Below are 15,677 nucleotides of genomic sequence, written 5' to 3'. Positions count from 1 at the left end.
AGCCTGCTTGGGATTCTCCCTCTCTTTCTCCCTCTCAATGTCTCTGTCCCTCTGCCCCTCTCCTCCACTCATGCTCTTTCTCTCTCTCTCTCTCGCTCTCTTTCTCAAAAAATCTCTCTCTATATATATATATCTATATATCTATATCATCTATATCATCTATATCTATATCTATATCTATATCTATATCTATATCTATCTATATCTCCTAATCCTTGGGGAAAGGCAGAGTGCAAATTGCTCACAGATGGAGAGGACATCTGTGTACAAACATAAGCTGTCTAAGAAAATGAAAAAAGGAAGGCCCCGGGGACTCAAGGGTGCTTCCCTACCCAAAGGGAATCAAAATTATTACAAATTATTCTACTATATTAAAACTCTAAATCAGCCAACAAACAACATCCCTGAGACAAATTCAAACTGTGGAAGCATTTAATACTTTCCTCAAAGTATGTGACAACAAGTAAGCAAAAAACTACAATAAATAAATATATAAATGGATAGTTAAGCAAACAGTTAATTCTATAATATCTTGAAATGTATTTTCCTTTCATTTAATTATTTCCTTTCCATTGCAACTTCTTCCAGTCTAATTAAGGGTACAATAATTATAAATCATTGAATAAAATAACCTTCGATTGTTCTATGTTTAGTCTCTGAAATAATTCTTTCTACACACTGGTGTCATTTTCAATTCATTTTTTTTTTTAATTCTTAGCATCACATGTACAAAATACAAACGTCTTGGAATTTTTCTTACAGTTTTGTTTCTCCAGTGGTCTTTGGTGATATCATCAATTATGTCTATTCTTTTTAGGTTTTATGTATTTATTTTGAGAGCGAGAGAGCAAGTGGGGGAGGGATAGAGAGAAAGGGTGAGAAAGAATCCCAAGCAGGTTCTGGGCTGTCAGCACAGAGCCCAATGCGGGGCTCAAACTCATGGGAATGAGATCATGACCTGAGCTGAAATCGAGAGTCAGGTGCTTAACCGACTGAGCCACCCAGGCACCCCTCATCCATTATGTCTTACTTACCTCTTCTCTTTTTAAACTCACATCCAGTAATCACCAAACCCTTTCTGCTTTTTCTTTGCAATATATTCAGAATCAACCCTACCATCTGTTATCTGGACTATTGCAATAGTATCCTAATTGCTCTCTGTGCTTCCTGCTTTATTCTCTCACAGTTTATTCTCCAGCAGCAGCCAAAAGCAGCCTGAGCAGTTGCTGTTTAGATTTATTTTGAAAAGGTAAAATATTGACCCTATTCCAGTTACAGTGAGAAGCCTATCTTGCATTAATCTAGTTCCTACTCCCCTTCTCATTTGATATCCTCCTTCTTACATCTTGCATATTATTCAAAATTTAGTTTTTGAATTTATTGGAAAATGCAAATGTGGACTTCTTATATGTTTTTATTTATTTATTTTCACAATAGTTAGTGACGAGTCTGTTCCTTAGAGAGATTTTCCTATTACTACTTACAATGTACCTTTCTTTTTTTTATAGCTGCCTTATATTCAATTACATGGTTGTAATATAATTTAGATATCTTCTTCCTTACTGATATATGTTTAGTATGTTCCATGTCTACTAGTACAAATAATGTCACAATCCTGCAGTATCTATAGCATTAAAAAAATCCTGATTTTTCTTTCAAAGGGTATTTTCATTTAAATTTTCCATGAATCTGGTCAAATTGGCCTCCATGGGCTTATGTAGATTTATCCTTAGTAATGAATAAGGGTGGCCTATTTCCCACACACTCACCAACACACTGTGTTATCAGATCTTTGGAATGTTGCCATGTGATGCCTCACAGAGTGCTTGTGGATGGTAGGTTTTCAATAGTGCTGTTTGGACTAAACTGACAAATATACCTGTTAAAATTTGCTTCAGACAGGACAGGGTCCTACTGGATTATTAACTCTAAATCTCTTCTATATATTTCAATAAGTGGAAAGTGCATAGGGAGTGAATATAACAAAAAAAATGTGTGGATTAATGAAGAAGACAGATTATTTCGATTCCAGATGGATCTGATAATGGAAATACCCTCATTAGACTCAGGCTTACTTTTTTATTAGCTTATTTTAAAGAAAACAGAATCAGATATATCTTTAATATATTTTTATTCTGACCAATAGCAGCCACAAAAGATCTTGGATGTGGGGACAGAAAGAACAGGCTTTGTTCCTGAGCAAACTAATTTATCAAACAATAGCAATTAACATTTGCAAATGTATATTAAGTTCTAGTAACTAAGCCAAGTTCTTTATAAGTTTTATTTTGCTTCTTTACAATAGTCCTACGATGTAGATGATATTAGTAAATCCATCTTATAGATATAGAAACTAACTCTTAGAGTGATTAAGTCATATACCTTGCCACAAATACTGAAACTACATCTATATTTCCTTCCTACTTCAGGAAAGCTAAAACATTCCAACTCTCATAATTCATTATTTAGCTGTTACAGTTGTTGCATTATGTTTTTCTTCCTATGACACATGATATTTTACAAGATTTTGATTGAATGTCAACTTTATTTGATAGTATAAACCCAATAGTTGCCTACCTTCCACTGGGTACATCTAAAGAGGAATGCAGTTATCATAGGACTAAACCCAACTTCATTTACATTACTTCGACAGGTAGAATAAATTGTGTGTTTTAAATTTCCTGTTTCATAAAAAGGAAAAATGATCTGGCAGGTGATATGGACTTATATTTCTTTTGTGTATGTGTGTGTTCACTGGGAGATAATTATATTTTCATCTGATCCTTTTCAATATAACTGTTCTTATCCTATAATATGCTGTGCTTTTCTATTATTTATTTTGTGGTAATTTAATATAAGTTGTTACTAGGTTTTAGTCTGGGGAGATTCCTAAAACTTCAGATTTCATATCTAGCAAAGGCACTGGCTTAATATGTATTCACTTTTTTTTTTCTCTTAAGTTTTTCTATTCAAAAGCTATAATATTTGACCAAACAGGAATGGTAAGAATCAAATGCTTCCACTGAACTTTTAGAAATATTTAGAAATATTGGCTAATATTTTTGCATAAAATACATTTTAGAAATATTTAGAAATATTGCATAATATATTTTGCATATGTTATAATGCATAGTATTTTTCAAAATATGATAATTTGTTACATGTATTAAAGACATGTACAAGAAAATACAAGGTTTTTTTCTCTATGGATTGTTTAATCTCTTCACATCATTCATTTGTAGATTTAATGTGTAAAAATGATAATTTTGAGGTAGTTGACAAAATCTACCTGAATATTGCAAATAACAGGAACCAAAGTAATACTGGACACAACTGGGGGTACCTGACTGTCTCAGTTGGTTAGGTGTCTGACTTCAGCTCAAGTCATGACCTCTTGGTTCCTAAGTTCTAGCCCTGCATCGACCTCAGCACTGGTAGTGCGAGCCTGATTGGAATTCTTTCTTTCCCTCTCTCTCTGCCCCTCCCCCACTCACGCTGTCTCTTTCTTTCTCTCTATCAAAATAAATAAATAGACTTTAAAAAATACTGGACACAACTGGGCTGTATAGAGAAAAATATATATTCAATATAGGAGTTTGATTTAAACTTTCATGGACGTGTCTCTCAATTTTTTAAGATTTTTCCACCCACTTGGATTATGGGATACAATCTGCACTTTCTAAAAAATGGAATCATTGCCTGCTATTTGTTTGAGATTATAGTTGTAATTATAGCTATTTCTGAAAAGCTATAGGTTCTAGTATAAATCACATTCTTTCCTTCTGACCCTTTATTATTATTATTATTATTATTACTATTATTATTTTGATTATAGTTGACACCCAATGTTACATTAGTTTCAGGTGTACAACATAGTGATTCTACAAGTTTATATGTTATACTATGCTCGTTACAAGTATAGCTACCATCAGCCACTGTAGGACACCATTACAATATCACAGACTACCTTCCCTATGCTGTGTTTTTTATTACATGACTTATTCGTTCCACAACTGAAGGTCTCTATCTCTTACTCCCCTTTCTCCATTTTGCCCATGCCCTCTCCATGACAGTTCCTCAGAAAACTAAAAGTAGAAATACCATATGATTCAGTAATCCCACTTCTGGGTATTTACCCAAAGAAAATCAAAACGCTAACTCAAAAAGATACATACACATTATTATTATTATTATTATTATTATTATTATACCAGTAAAATTAATTTAAAAATATCCAGGGCGCCTGGGTGGCGCAGTCGGTTAAGCGTCCGACTTCAGCCAGGTCACGATCTCGCGGTCCGTGAGTTCGAGCCCCGCGTCAGGCTCTGGGCTGATGGCTCAGAGCCTGGAGCCTGTTTCCGATTCTGTGTCTCCCTCTCTCTCTGCCCCTCCCCCGTTCATGCTCTGTCTCTCTCTGTCCCAAAAATAAATAAACGTTGAAAAAAAAAATTTTATAAAAAAAAAAAAAAAAAATATCCAGTGCCATCTCGAGGGAAAAAGGAAAAAAAAAAGTCCACAAAGCCAGCCTGCAGCCTGAGAAGTCCTCATAAAATAAGGGAAGAATACTCTTCTGTGTTCTAGACCCAGGGACATGGATGAGCCCTCCTCCACAGGAGGCCATCTTCACCTGCTGTCCCCAAAGGGTAGTTCCAACTGCATTGACACTTCCAACTTAGCTTCGTGTTACCTGCTGTAAAAAACAAGTCACTGGTATTTTGGCAAGCTCAAGAGAGACTTTTATGAATATGTATAAGACTGTGATCAAACATTTTAAAAAATTGTATGCTAGGATTAAAAATTATTTTACAATATTATTGTAGTGCCCAATATTTCAAGAGATTTTCAGATTGTGTAGGCATTTGGAACAGCAAGATTGATTTTCCATACTATTCATAAACTCATTTGTGGTAAATTAATTCTGTTTTTATGGATGTAGTTAATGTCATTTTTCGGCAGAAGTCAAAACATCCTTATGCTCTCATCATATGTCCCTCTGTGAATGCTGATGCTGTTAACATTTGGATTTTTAGAGAAATCCTATATCTATTTCTTCATAGAAAAGCATGAATCTTCATATATATTCAGGATATCTGATTATCCCTTTCATATTGATTTTTTTTAACTTAGCCCATGTAAGATCAGTCTCAGTGAATTTTAAGAAAGGAATCACATGAATCAAAGAATGAATGCATATATAGTAAAAGAAATATAAAAAATATAAGCTAAATAAAAGAAAACTACATTTAATATTTCCAAAGAACCCTACAACTTCAAATGTGCATTAAAAATTTTTTAACATTTATTTATTATTGAGAGACACAGCATGAGCATGGGAGGGGCAAAGAGAGAGGGAGACACAGAATCTGAAGCAGGCTCCAGGCTCCGAGCTGTCAGCACAAAGCTGGACACAGGGCTCAAACTCACAAACCACGAGATCATGACCTGAGCTGAAGCTGGATGCCGACTGAGCCACCCCACCACGCTTTAAAAAAAATTTTTTTTTAACGTTTATTTATTATTGAGAGACAGAGAGAGAGACAGCATGAGCATGGGAGGGGCAAAGAGAGAGGGAGACACAGAATCCGAAGCATTCTCAAATGTATATTAAAATGTTCTACTAAACATAATTGCATTGAATTTCTGACTGAATCTTTATCTTTCTTTTCTCTTCTCTTTTCTTTTTCTTCCTTCCTTTCTTCCTTCCTCTCTCCCTCCCTCTCTTCCCTCCCTTTCTTTCTTCCTTCATTCTTTTTCCTTTCCTTTCCTTTCCTTTCCTTTCCTTTCCTTTCCTTTCCTTTCTTTTCCTTTCCTTTCTCTTCCTTTCCTTTTCTTCCTCTAATTCTTCTTCTTTTAATAAGTATATACTTTTGGGTCAGATCCAGTTTTGTGAGGCCTCAGCTGATATAGTTTTGTGTGGTGGGCATTTTTAATGGGTAAGAATATAAAATATCTCTTTCTCAAATTCCCAAAACCATTTGGCCATGTTATTACCTTGCTAGGACCCTCCCAATCTTGAAAGGGATTCAGGACGGTATGGAAGCTGTGAAGCTTTAATATCATTTTAGCTTCACAGTAAATCTGCCTGTTGTTAGAAAGAAGAACCTTAGATCGTTAGAAAAGGGGAGGCTTTTTCTAATTGGCCACCAGAAGTTTATACCAACCTACACAACCACTGGCAGAGAGTATGAGAGCCTATTTCTCCAGATTTGCCAACCTGCTTACATTCATAGATTTAAATCTTTAATAATTTGGTAATTAAAAAGGAGTATCTCATTGCCTCACTGGTGCCATATTGGGGTTTAGTTGGTCTGTCCTGTAGAGATTAAGCACTGAGCATTAGTGTTAGTTTTGGTAATGGTAAATCCATGTTTTGAGCCCATGGCCCTAAAGTCACTTTTCTTCATGTGTTCACTGGGCAAGTGCTGAGATGGCTGGAGAAAGAGGCTGATGAACATCCATGGCACTTCTTGTTTTTCTACCTGATTACTAGGAGCTCCCTCTGAAGTAGAGGTCCTTTGGTAGACATTTACAGCATGACCACATATATCTTTATAGATAATATCCAATCAGAGATTTCTTACCCGTATATGTTTTCTTAACTTTCTTGTTACCAATATTCTACTTCTGTTTCTTCTAAGTCTCAGATCATCCAGCCAACCAGTTAATAACTGCCAATGAATCAATGCAGAGCTTTACTTCTGACCATCTCTAACTGCAGACAAAACGGACAACAAAATGTTGTCAACAAAACACTTGTTTGGACCAGGAACCAGGGATGAGAACTGGTAAAAAACTTGCTGGAGAGTTATAACCTCGGGGTTTCTGGTGTACTTATTGTTGGCATCTATGACATAGGATCAAGGAAAGAAAGCACATCAGAAACAGAAAGAGAAGACTCCCCTGTAGGTTCCCTCCACTCCTTTCCACTGATGACACTTAGCACTGTGTCAGCTTGTAAAGAAGAAATGTTTTCAGAGTCTCATTCAAGTTTCTCAAAGCAGAACAATGAAGTGTGTATATAGAGTGAGAAGCAATACACTGATACCTGACATGTACATAATCCCACTAATTCCTCATAATACAAGTGAATATCTGGCAATATAATTTTTTCAAGCCTAAAGTGCCTTTCTTTTTTCTTTAATTTTTTATTTTTTAAAGTTTACATCCAAATTAGTATATAGTGAAGCAATGATTTCAGTAGATTCCATAGTGTCCCTTACCCATTTAGCTCATCTCCCCTCCCACAACCCCTCCAGCAACCCTCAGTTTGTTCTCCATATTTATGAGTCTCTTTTGTTTTGTCCCCCTCCCTGTTTTTGTATTATTTTTGTTTGCCTTCCCTTATATTCATCTGTTTTGTCTCTTAAAGTCCTCATATGAGTGAAGTCATATGATTTTTGTCTTTCTCTGACTGACTAATTTCACTTAGCATAATACCCTCCAGTTCCATCCACGTAGTTGCAAATGGCAAGATTTCATTCTTTTTATTCCTGAGTAATACTCCATTGTGTATATATAACACATTTTCTTTATCCATTAATCCACTGATGACATTTGGGCCTTTCCATACTTTGGCTATTGTTGATACTGCTGCTATAAACATGGGGGTGTCCCTTCGAAACAGCACACCTGTATCCCTTGGATAAATGCCTAGTAGTGCAATTGCTGGGTCGTAGGGTAGTTCTATTTTTAGTTTTTTGAGAAACCTTCATACTGTTTTCCAGAGTGGCTGCAACAGCTTGCATTCCCACCAACAATGCAAAAGAGATCCTCTTTCTCTGCATCCTTGTCAACATCTGTTATTGCCTGAGTTATTAATGTTAGCCATTCTGACGGGTGTAAGGTGGTATCTCAATGTGGTTTTGATTCGTATTTCCCTGATGATGAATGATGTTGAACATTTTTTCACGTGTCAGTTGGCCATCTGGATGTCTTCTTTGGGGAAGTGTCTATTCATGTCTTTTGCCCATTTCTTCACTGGAGTATTTGTTTTTTGGGTGTTGAGTTTGATAAGTTCTTTATAGATTTTGGATACTAACCCTTTATCTGATATGTCATTTGCAAATATCTTCTCCCATTCTGTCAGTTGCCTTTTAGTTTTACTGATTGTTTCCTTCACTGTGCAGAAGTTTTTATTTTGATGAGGTCTCAGTAGTTCATTTTTGCTTTTGTTTCCCTTGCCTTCGGAGATGTGTTGACTAAGAAATTGCTGCGGACAAGATCAAAGAAGTTTTTGCCTGCTTTCTCCTCAAGGATTTTGATGGTTTCCTGTCTTACATTGAGGTCTTTCATCCACTTTGAGTTTATTTTTGTGTATGGTGTAAGAAAGTGGTCCAGGTTCATTCTTCTGCATGTCGCTGTCCAGTTTTCCCAGCACCACTTGCTGAAGAGACTGTCTTTATTGCATTGGATATTCTTTCCTGTGTTGTCAAAGATTAGTTGCCCATACATTTGTGGGTCCATTTCTGGGTTCTCTATTCTGTTCCATTGATCTGAGTGTCTGTTTTTGTGCCAGTACCATACTGTCTTGATGATTACAGCTTTGTAATATAGCTTGGAGTCTGGGATTGTGATGCCTCCTGCTCTGGTTTTCTTTTTCAAGATTTATTTGGTATTTGGGGTCTTTTCTTGTTCCACACAAATTTTAGGATTATTTGTTCTAGCTCTGTGAAGAATCCTGGTGTTACTTTGATAGGGACCAAGTTGAATCTGTAGATTGCTTTGGGTGGTATTGACATTTTAACAATATTTGTTCTTCCTATCCAGGAGCATGGAATCTTTTTCCATTTATTTGTGTTTTCTTCAGTTTCTTTCATAAGCTTTCTATAGTTTCCAGTGTATAGATTTTTCAGCTCTTTGGTTAGATTTTTTTCCTCGGTATTTTATGGTTTTTGGTGCAACTGTAAATGGGATCGACTCCTTGATTCCTCTTTCTGTCACTTCATTGTTGGTGTATAGGAATGCAACCAATTTCTGTGCATTGATTTTATATCCTGCAACTTTGCTGAATTCATGAATCCATTCTAGCAGTTTTTTGGTGGAATCTTTTGGGTTTTCCATATAGAGTATCATGTCATCTGCGAAAAGTGAAAGTTTGACCTCCTCCTGGCTGATTTGGATGTCTTTTCTTTGTGTTGTCTGATTGCAGAGGCTAAGACTTCCAATACTATGTTCAATAACAGTGGTGAGAGTGGACATCCCTGTCTTGTTCCTGACCTTAGGGGGAAAGCTCTCAGTTTTTCCCCATTGAGGATGATATTAGCATTGGGTCACTTGTATATGGCTTTTATCATCTCGAGGTATGATCCTTCTATTCCTACTTTCTTGAGGGTTTTTATCAAGAAAGGATGCTGTATTTTGTCAAATGCTTTCTCTGCATCTATTGAGAGGATCATATGATTCTTGTCCTTTCTTTTATTGATGTGATGAATCACATTAATTGTTTTGTGGAGATTGAACCAGCCCTGTATCCCAGGTATAAATCCCACTTGGTCGTGGTGAATAATTTTTTTAATGTATTGTTGTATCCGGTTGGCTAATATCTTGTTGAGGATTTTTGCATCCATGTTCATTAGGGAAATTGGTCTATAGTTCTCCTTTTTAGTGGGGTCTCTGTCTGGTTTTAGAATCAGGGTAATGCTGGCTTCATAGAAAGAGTTCTATTTTTTGGAACAGTTTCAAGAGAATAGGTGTTAACTCTTCCTTAAATGTTTGGTAGAATTTCCCTGGAGAGCCATCTGGCCTTGGACTCTTGTTTATTGGCAGATTTTTTATTACTAATTCGATTTCCTTACTGGTTATGGGTCTGTTCAAATTTTCTATTTCTTCCTGTTTCAGTTTTGGTAGTGTATATGTTTCTAGGAATTTGTCCATTTCTTCCAGATTGCCCATTTCGTTGGCATGTAATTGCTCATAGTATTCTTTTATTATTGTTTTTATTTCTGTTGTGTTGGTTGTGATTTCTCCTCTTTCATTCTTGATTTTACTTATTTGGGTCCTTTCCTTTTCCTTCTTGTTCAAACTCTCTAGTGGTTTATCAATTTTGTTAATTCTTTCAAAGAACTAGCTTCTGATTTCATTGCTCTGTTTTACTATTTTTTTGGTTTCGATAGCATTAATTTCTGCGCTAATCTTTGTTATTGCCTGTCTTCTGCTGGTTTTGGGTTTTATTTGCTGTTCTTTTTCCAGCTCCTTAAAGTGTAAGGTTAGGTTGTCTATCTGAGATCTTTCTTCCTTCTTTAGGAAGGCCTAGATTTTTATATACTTTCCTCTTATGACTGCCTTTGCTGCATCCCAGAGGTTTGGGGTTGTGGTGCTATCATTTTCATTGACTTCCATATACTTTTTAATTTCTTCTTTAATTGCTTGGTTAGCCCATTCATTCTTTAGTAGGATGTTCTTCAGTCTCCAAGTATTTGTTACCTTTCCAAATTTATTCTTGTGGTTGATTTCGAGTTTCATAGCATTGTGGTCTGAAAATATGCACAGTATGATCTCGATCCTTTTGTACTTACTTAGGGCTGATTTGTGTCCCAGTATATGGGACAGTTCTATTCTGGAGAACATTCCATGTGCACTGGAGAAGAATGTATATTCTGCATTAGGATGACATGTTCTGAATATATCTATTAAGTCCATCTGGTCCAATGTGTCATTCAAAGCCATTGTTTCCTTGTTGATTTTTTGATTAGATGATCTGTCCATTGCTGTGAGTGGAGTGTTGAAGTCTCCTACTATTATGGTATTACTATCAATGAGTTTCTTGATGTTTGCGATTAATTGATATATATATTTGGGTTCTTCCACATTTGGCCCATAAATGTTTACAATTGTTAGGTCTTGGTTTATAGACCCCTTGATTATGATATAATGCCCTTCTGCATCTCTTGATACAGTCTTTATTTTAAAGTCTAGATTGTCTGATGTAAGTATGGCTACTCTAGCTTTCTTTTGTTGACCATTAGCATGATAGATGGTTCTCCATCCCCTTATTTTCAATCTGTAGGTGTCTTTAGGTCTAAAGTGGGTCTTTTGTAAACAGCATATAGATGGATCTTGTTTTCTTATCCATTCTGTTACTCTATGTCTTTTGATTGGAGCATTGAGTCCATTGACATTTAGAGTGAGTACTGAAAGATATGGTTTTATTGCCATTATGATGCTTGTACAGTTGGAGTTTCTGGTGGTGTTCTCTGGTCCTTTCTAATTTTTTGTTGCTTTTGGTATATATATATATATATATATTCATTTTATGTCCCCTCAGAGAGTCCCCCTTAAAATTTCTTGCAGGGCTGGTTTAGTGGTCACAAACCCCTTTAATTTTTGTTTGTCTGGAAAACTTTTGATCTCTCCTTCTATTTTGAATGACAGCCTTGCAGGATAAAGAATTCTTGGCTGCATATTTTTCTGATTCAGCACACTGAATATATCCTGCCACTCCTTTCTGGCCTACCAAGTTTCTGTGGATAGGTCTGTTGCAAATCTGATCTGTCTTCCCTTGTAGGTTAGGGACTTATTCCCTTGCTGCTTTCATGATTCTCTCCTTGCCTGAGTATTTTGTGAATTTGACTATGATATGCCTTGTTGATGGCTGGTTTTTGTTGAATCTAATGGGAGTCCTCTATGCTTCCTGGATTTTGATGTCTGTGTCTTTCCCCAGGTTAGGAAAGTTTTTTGCTATGATATGCTCACATAACCCTTCTACCCCTATTTCTCTCTCTTCCTTTTCTGGGACCCCTATGATTCTGATGTTGTTCCTTTTTAATGAGTCACTGATTTCTCTAATTCTTAAATCATGCTATTTTGCCTTAATCTCCTTCTTTTTTTCTACTTCATATTCTCTATAAGTTTGTCCTCTATATTGCTGATTCTCTGTTCTGCCTCAATTTTCAAGGAAAATTGAAAATAATCCTTGCCGCCGCTGCATCCATCTGTGATTGCAGCTCAGTTATAGCATTTTTAATTTCATTCTGGCTATTTTTTACTTATTTTATCTCTGCAGAAAGGGATTCTAATCTATTTTCAACTCCAGCTAGTATTCTTATTATCGTGATTCTAAATTCTGGTTCAGACATCTTGTTGTGTCTGTGTTGGTTAAATGCCTGGCTTTCATTTCTTCATGCTCTTTTTTTGGGGTGAATTCCTTCGTTGTGTCATTTTGAAGGGAGGAAAGGAATTAATGAGGTAGAAAAATTGAAATTAAAAAAATTAAAGTTAAAAAAATATTAAAATTAAAAATTAAAAACATACACACATAAACATCAAATAGGTGATGCTAGATCCTAGATGTGTTTTGGTCTGGGTGTAAAAAGTGGTTTGACAGATTAGACAAACAAACAAACAAAAACAAAACAAAACAAGAAAAAAGGGGGGAGAGAAAAAAAGGAAATCGTTTGAGAATTTGAAAAAATGAATACACTAAAGTAGACTAAAATACACAAAAGTAGAGAATATAGTAGAAAAAATTATAGAAAAATATTTTTAATAAAAATTAAAAAGAAATATGAATTTTTTCATTTTCTTAAATTTTTTTTAACGTTTATTTATTTTTGAGACAGAGAGAGACAGAGCATGAACAGGGGAAGGTCAGAGAGAGGAAGACACAGAATCTGAAACAGGCTCCAGGCTCTGAGCTGTCAGCACAGAGCCCAATGTGGGGCTCGAACTCACGGACCATGAGATCATGACCTGAGCCGAAGTCGGCTGCTTAACCGACTGAGCCACCCAGGCGCCCCTCATTTTCTGTATTTAAGAAAAAAGAAAAGAAACAAAAAAGAGAAAAAAGATTTAAAAAAAAGAAAAAAGAAAAGACAAAAAAAAGATAAATCATTTGAAAATTTGAAAATGTGAATACACTATAGTAGACTGAAATAAAATTATGGGAGTAAGAGAATTTGAAAGATTTACATAAAAGAAAAAAATATAGTAATAAAAATTAAATAAAAATATTTTTGAAAGAAATTGAAATTTAAAATGAAGTTTTTCTCTTTCTGCATTCAAGAAAAAGAAATGAAAAAGAGAAAAACGAAAAAGAAAGAAAAAAGGAAATTGCTTGAAAATTTGAAAAGGTTAGTACACTGAAGTAGGCTAAAATAAAATGATGGAAGTAAGGTAGAATTTCAAAAAATTTACACAAAAGTAAAAAATATAGTAATAAAAATTAAAGGACAGATATTTTTAATAAAAATTGAAAATAAAAATGAGTTTTTTCTCTTTCTGTATTCAAGAAAAAGAAAAGAATTTTATTTTATTTTTTTTTTCAACGTTTATTTATTTTTGGGACAGAGAGAGACAGAGCATGAACGGGGGAGGGGCAGAGAGAGAGGGAGACACAGAATCGGAAACAGGCTCCAGGCTCTGAGCCATCAGCCCAGAGCCCGACGCAGGGCTCGAACTCATGGACCGCAAGATCGTGACCTGGCTGAAGTCGGACGCTTAACCGACTGCGCCACCCAGGCGCCCCAGGAAAAGAATTTTAAAAGAGAAAAGGAAAAAGAGAAAAAAAATTGAATAAATGAACCTTTCAATAGATTGAAGAAGGACTGAAATTGCTTCGTTTTCCCCGTAGAGGTCAGTCCATGTAGCTCTTTGTAGTCCATAAATTAAGCCGGCGGTGAGGTTTGTGTTCTTGAAGGGCGAAGTTGGCCCAGTTGTGCAGGACTCGGTGTAACAGCACCGCTCTCCCCTAGATGGCGCTGCTAGCCTACTGGGGTGGATTGTTGCGGTTCTTGTCGGTGCCATGCGCATGCTCGGGAGCGGTGAAAAAAATGGCGCTACTCAGCCACCCAGCCTGTTCTCCTGGATCATCAATTGCGCACCAGTACTCTGTCTTCAGCTCTCGTCCACTCCCAGCTTTTCCACTCTCCGAGACCAGGCCCCAGGCAGTACCTCTCTCCCAAGTTTTGACTCAGATGCGGCTGTTTTCCACGGCCCCTTACTTCCAAAGGACTGCGGCTTTGACCTGCTCCACCCCTCTGTGGGAGGGTCTCACCGAGCAATGGCTGAATGAGCAATGGCTGAATGTCGCTGCACCCAGGAACGCTTGCTAGACCCTGCTGCTGCCAGTGCCGAGACTGCGACCAGGTGCCAGCCCGCATCAGAAAAAGTTCACGAGATAGCGTAGCAGCAGCGTTTCAGGGATTATGGAAAAATCACAACACCCGTCTGGCACCAGGCTTCACAGTTAATGACCTTGTTCCAGCACCAGCGAATGTGGCCCTTCTCTGGGGTCTGCTGGGACCAGGTGGCTTCAACAGTCTCTACCAAATGTCCTTCCGGCAGTGGAACCGCTTTTCCCCGTGTGGCCCGAGAACCTTCCGGACCCCACTCTGCTCCTAGGGATTCACCCTTCCCACCAGAGCACCGCCAGGTATGGAGCTGCGGAGTTGCAGCCTTTGCACTCCCCTTGTTTACAGTCTTAATGGAACTGAAACCCTCTCCTTTCTCCTTTCTCCCTTTTTTATTTTAGTCCCTGCGGCTGTTTCCAATTTTCCACCTTCTCTCCAGCTGCTTTTGGGAGGGGTGCTTTTCCTGTATGCCTCCGTATGCTCCCGTCTTGCTCCCCAAGTTCAGCTCTTCGTGTCACGTACCTGCTGAATTCTGTGGTTCAGGTTGTGCAGATTGTTGTGTTAATCTTCCAATCGGTTTTCTAGGTGTGTAAGATGGTTTAGTGTTGGTCTGGCTGTATTTCATGGACACGAGACACACAAAAAGCTTCCATGCTGTTCCGCCATCTTGGCTCCTCTCCTCAAGCCTAAATTGCCTTTCTATGTTAATTTACAAATGATAGAATTATTCACAAAGTAAAGGCATGAGTTGATTCTATAAAATTGTAAAAGCCTATATATTGGGAAAAAAAATCAAAACAAAGACCATCAATGCACGGGAACATAGATCAGTAGCAAGTACTACAAAAGAGAGGTTAAATTTATGCACTGAATATAATATTTTATTCACTCAGATAAGAAAATTATTAATGCCTCAATATGTAGGTGAGCAAAATTCATGACGAGAAAATTCATAACTGAAAATAAAATTGGTAATAATCTATAGTTAAAAACATTAAGGGTGCCTGGGTGGCGCAGTTGGTTAAGTGGCCAACTCTTGATTTTGGCTTAGGTCATGATCTTGCAATTTGTGGTTCCAGCTCCGAGCAGGGCTCTGTACTGATAGCACAGTCTGCTTGGGATTCTCTCTCTCCCTCTCTCTCTGACCCATCCCCCACTTGCACACACACACTCTCTTTTTTAAATAAAAATTTAAAAATATTAATTTAAACAATAGAGCCATATTTTTAGACTATATAATTAGACTAATATATATAATTAGACTAATTGGTCACTCTGTCCCTTCATTGCACCCTACCCCTCCCACACATCAACAAACTGGAGACTATAACCAACAAAAATTGCTTAAAGTCCTTACTAAGATTTGCAAACCAGAGTCCTTCCTGTTGTAAACAAACAAACAAAAAAAAGAGCAAACACTGAAAGGTGATAGAGTGCTTTTCTTTTTTCTAGTAGTCCTCCCTCAAAAAGTAGGAGATACCCAAATACATTTGGCATAAGAATAGGACTCACTGATGCCACTAGAAGGAAGTGAGTCTTGCTAACTTCAAAGCAGTTAAAGAAATGCAGTATTTATTACTCAATATGAGATTAGCCTTGCCATTTACTTGG

The sequence above is a fragment of the Lynx canadensis genome, chromosome C2 (assembly GCF_007474595.2).
Source record: "Lynx canadensis isolate LIC74 chromosome C2, mLynCan4.pri.v2, whole genome shotgun sequence".
Classification (NCBI taxonomy): Eukaryota; Metazoa; Chordata; class Mammalia; order Carnivora; family Felidae; genus Lynx; species Lynx canadensis.
Note: the sequence above shows the minus strand (reverse complement) of the source record.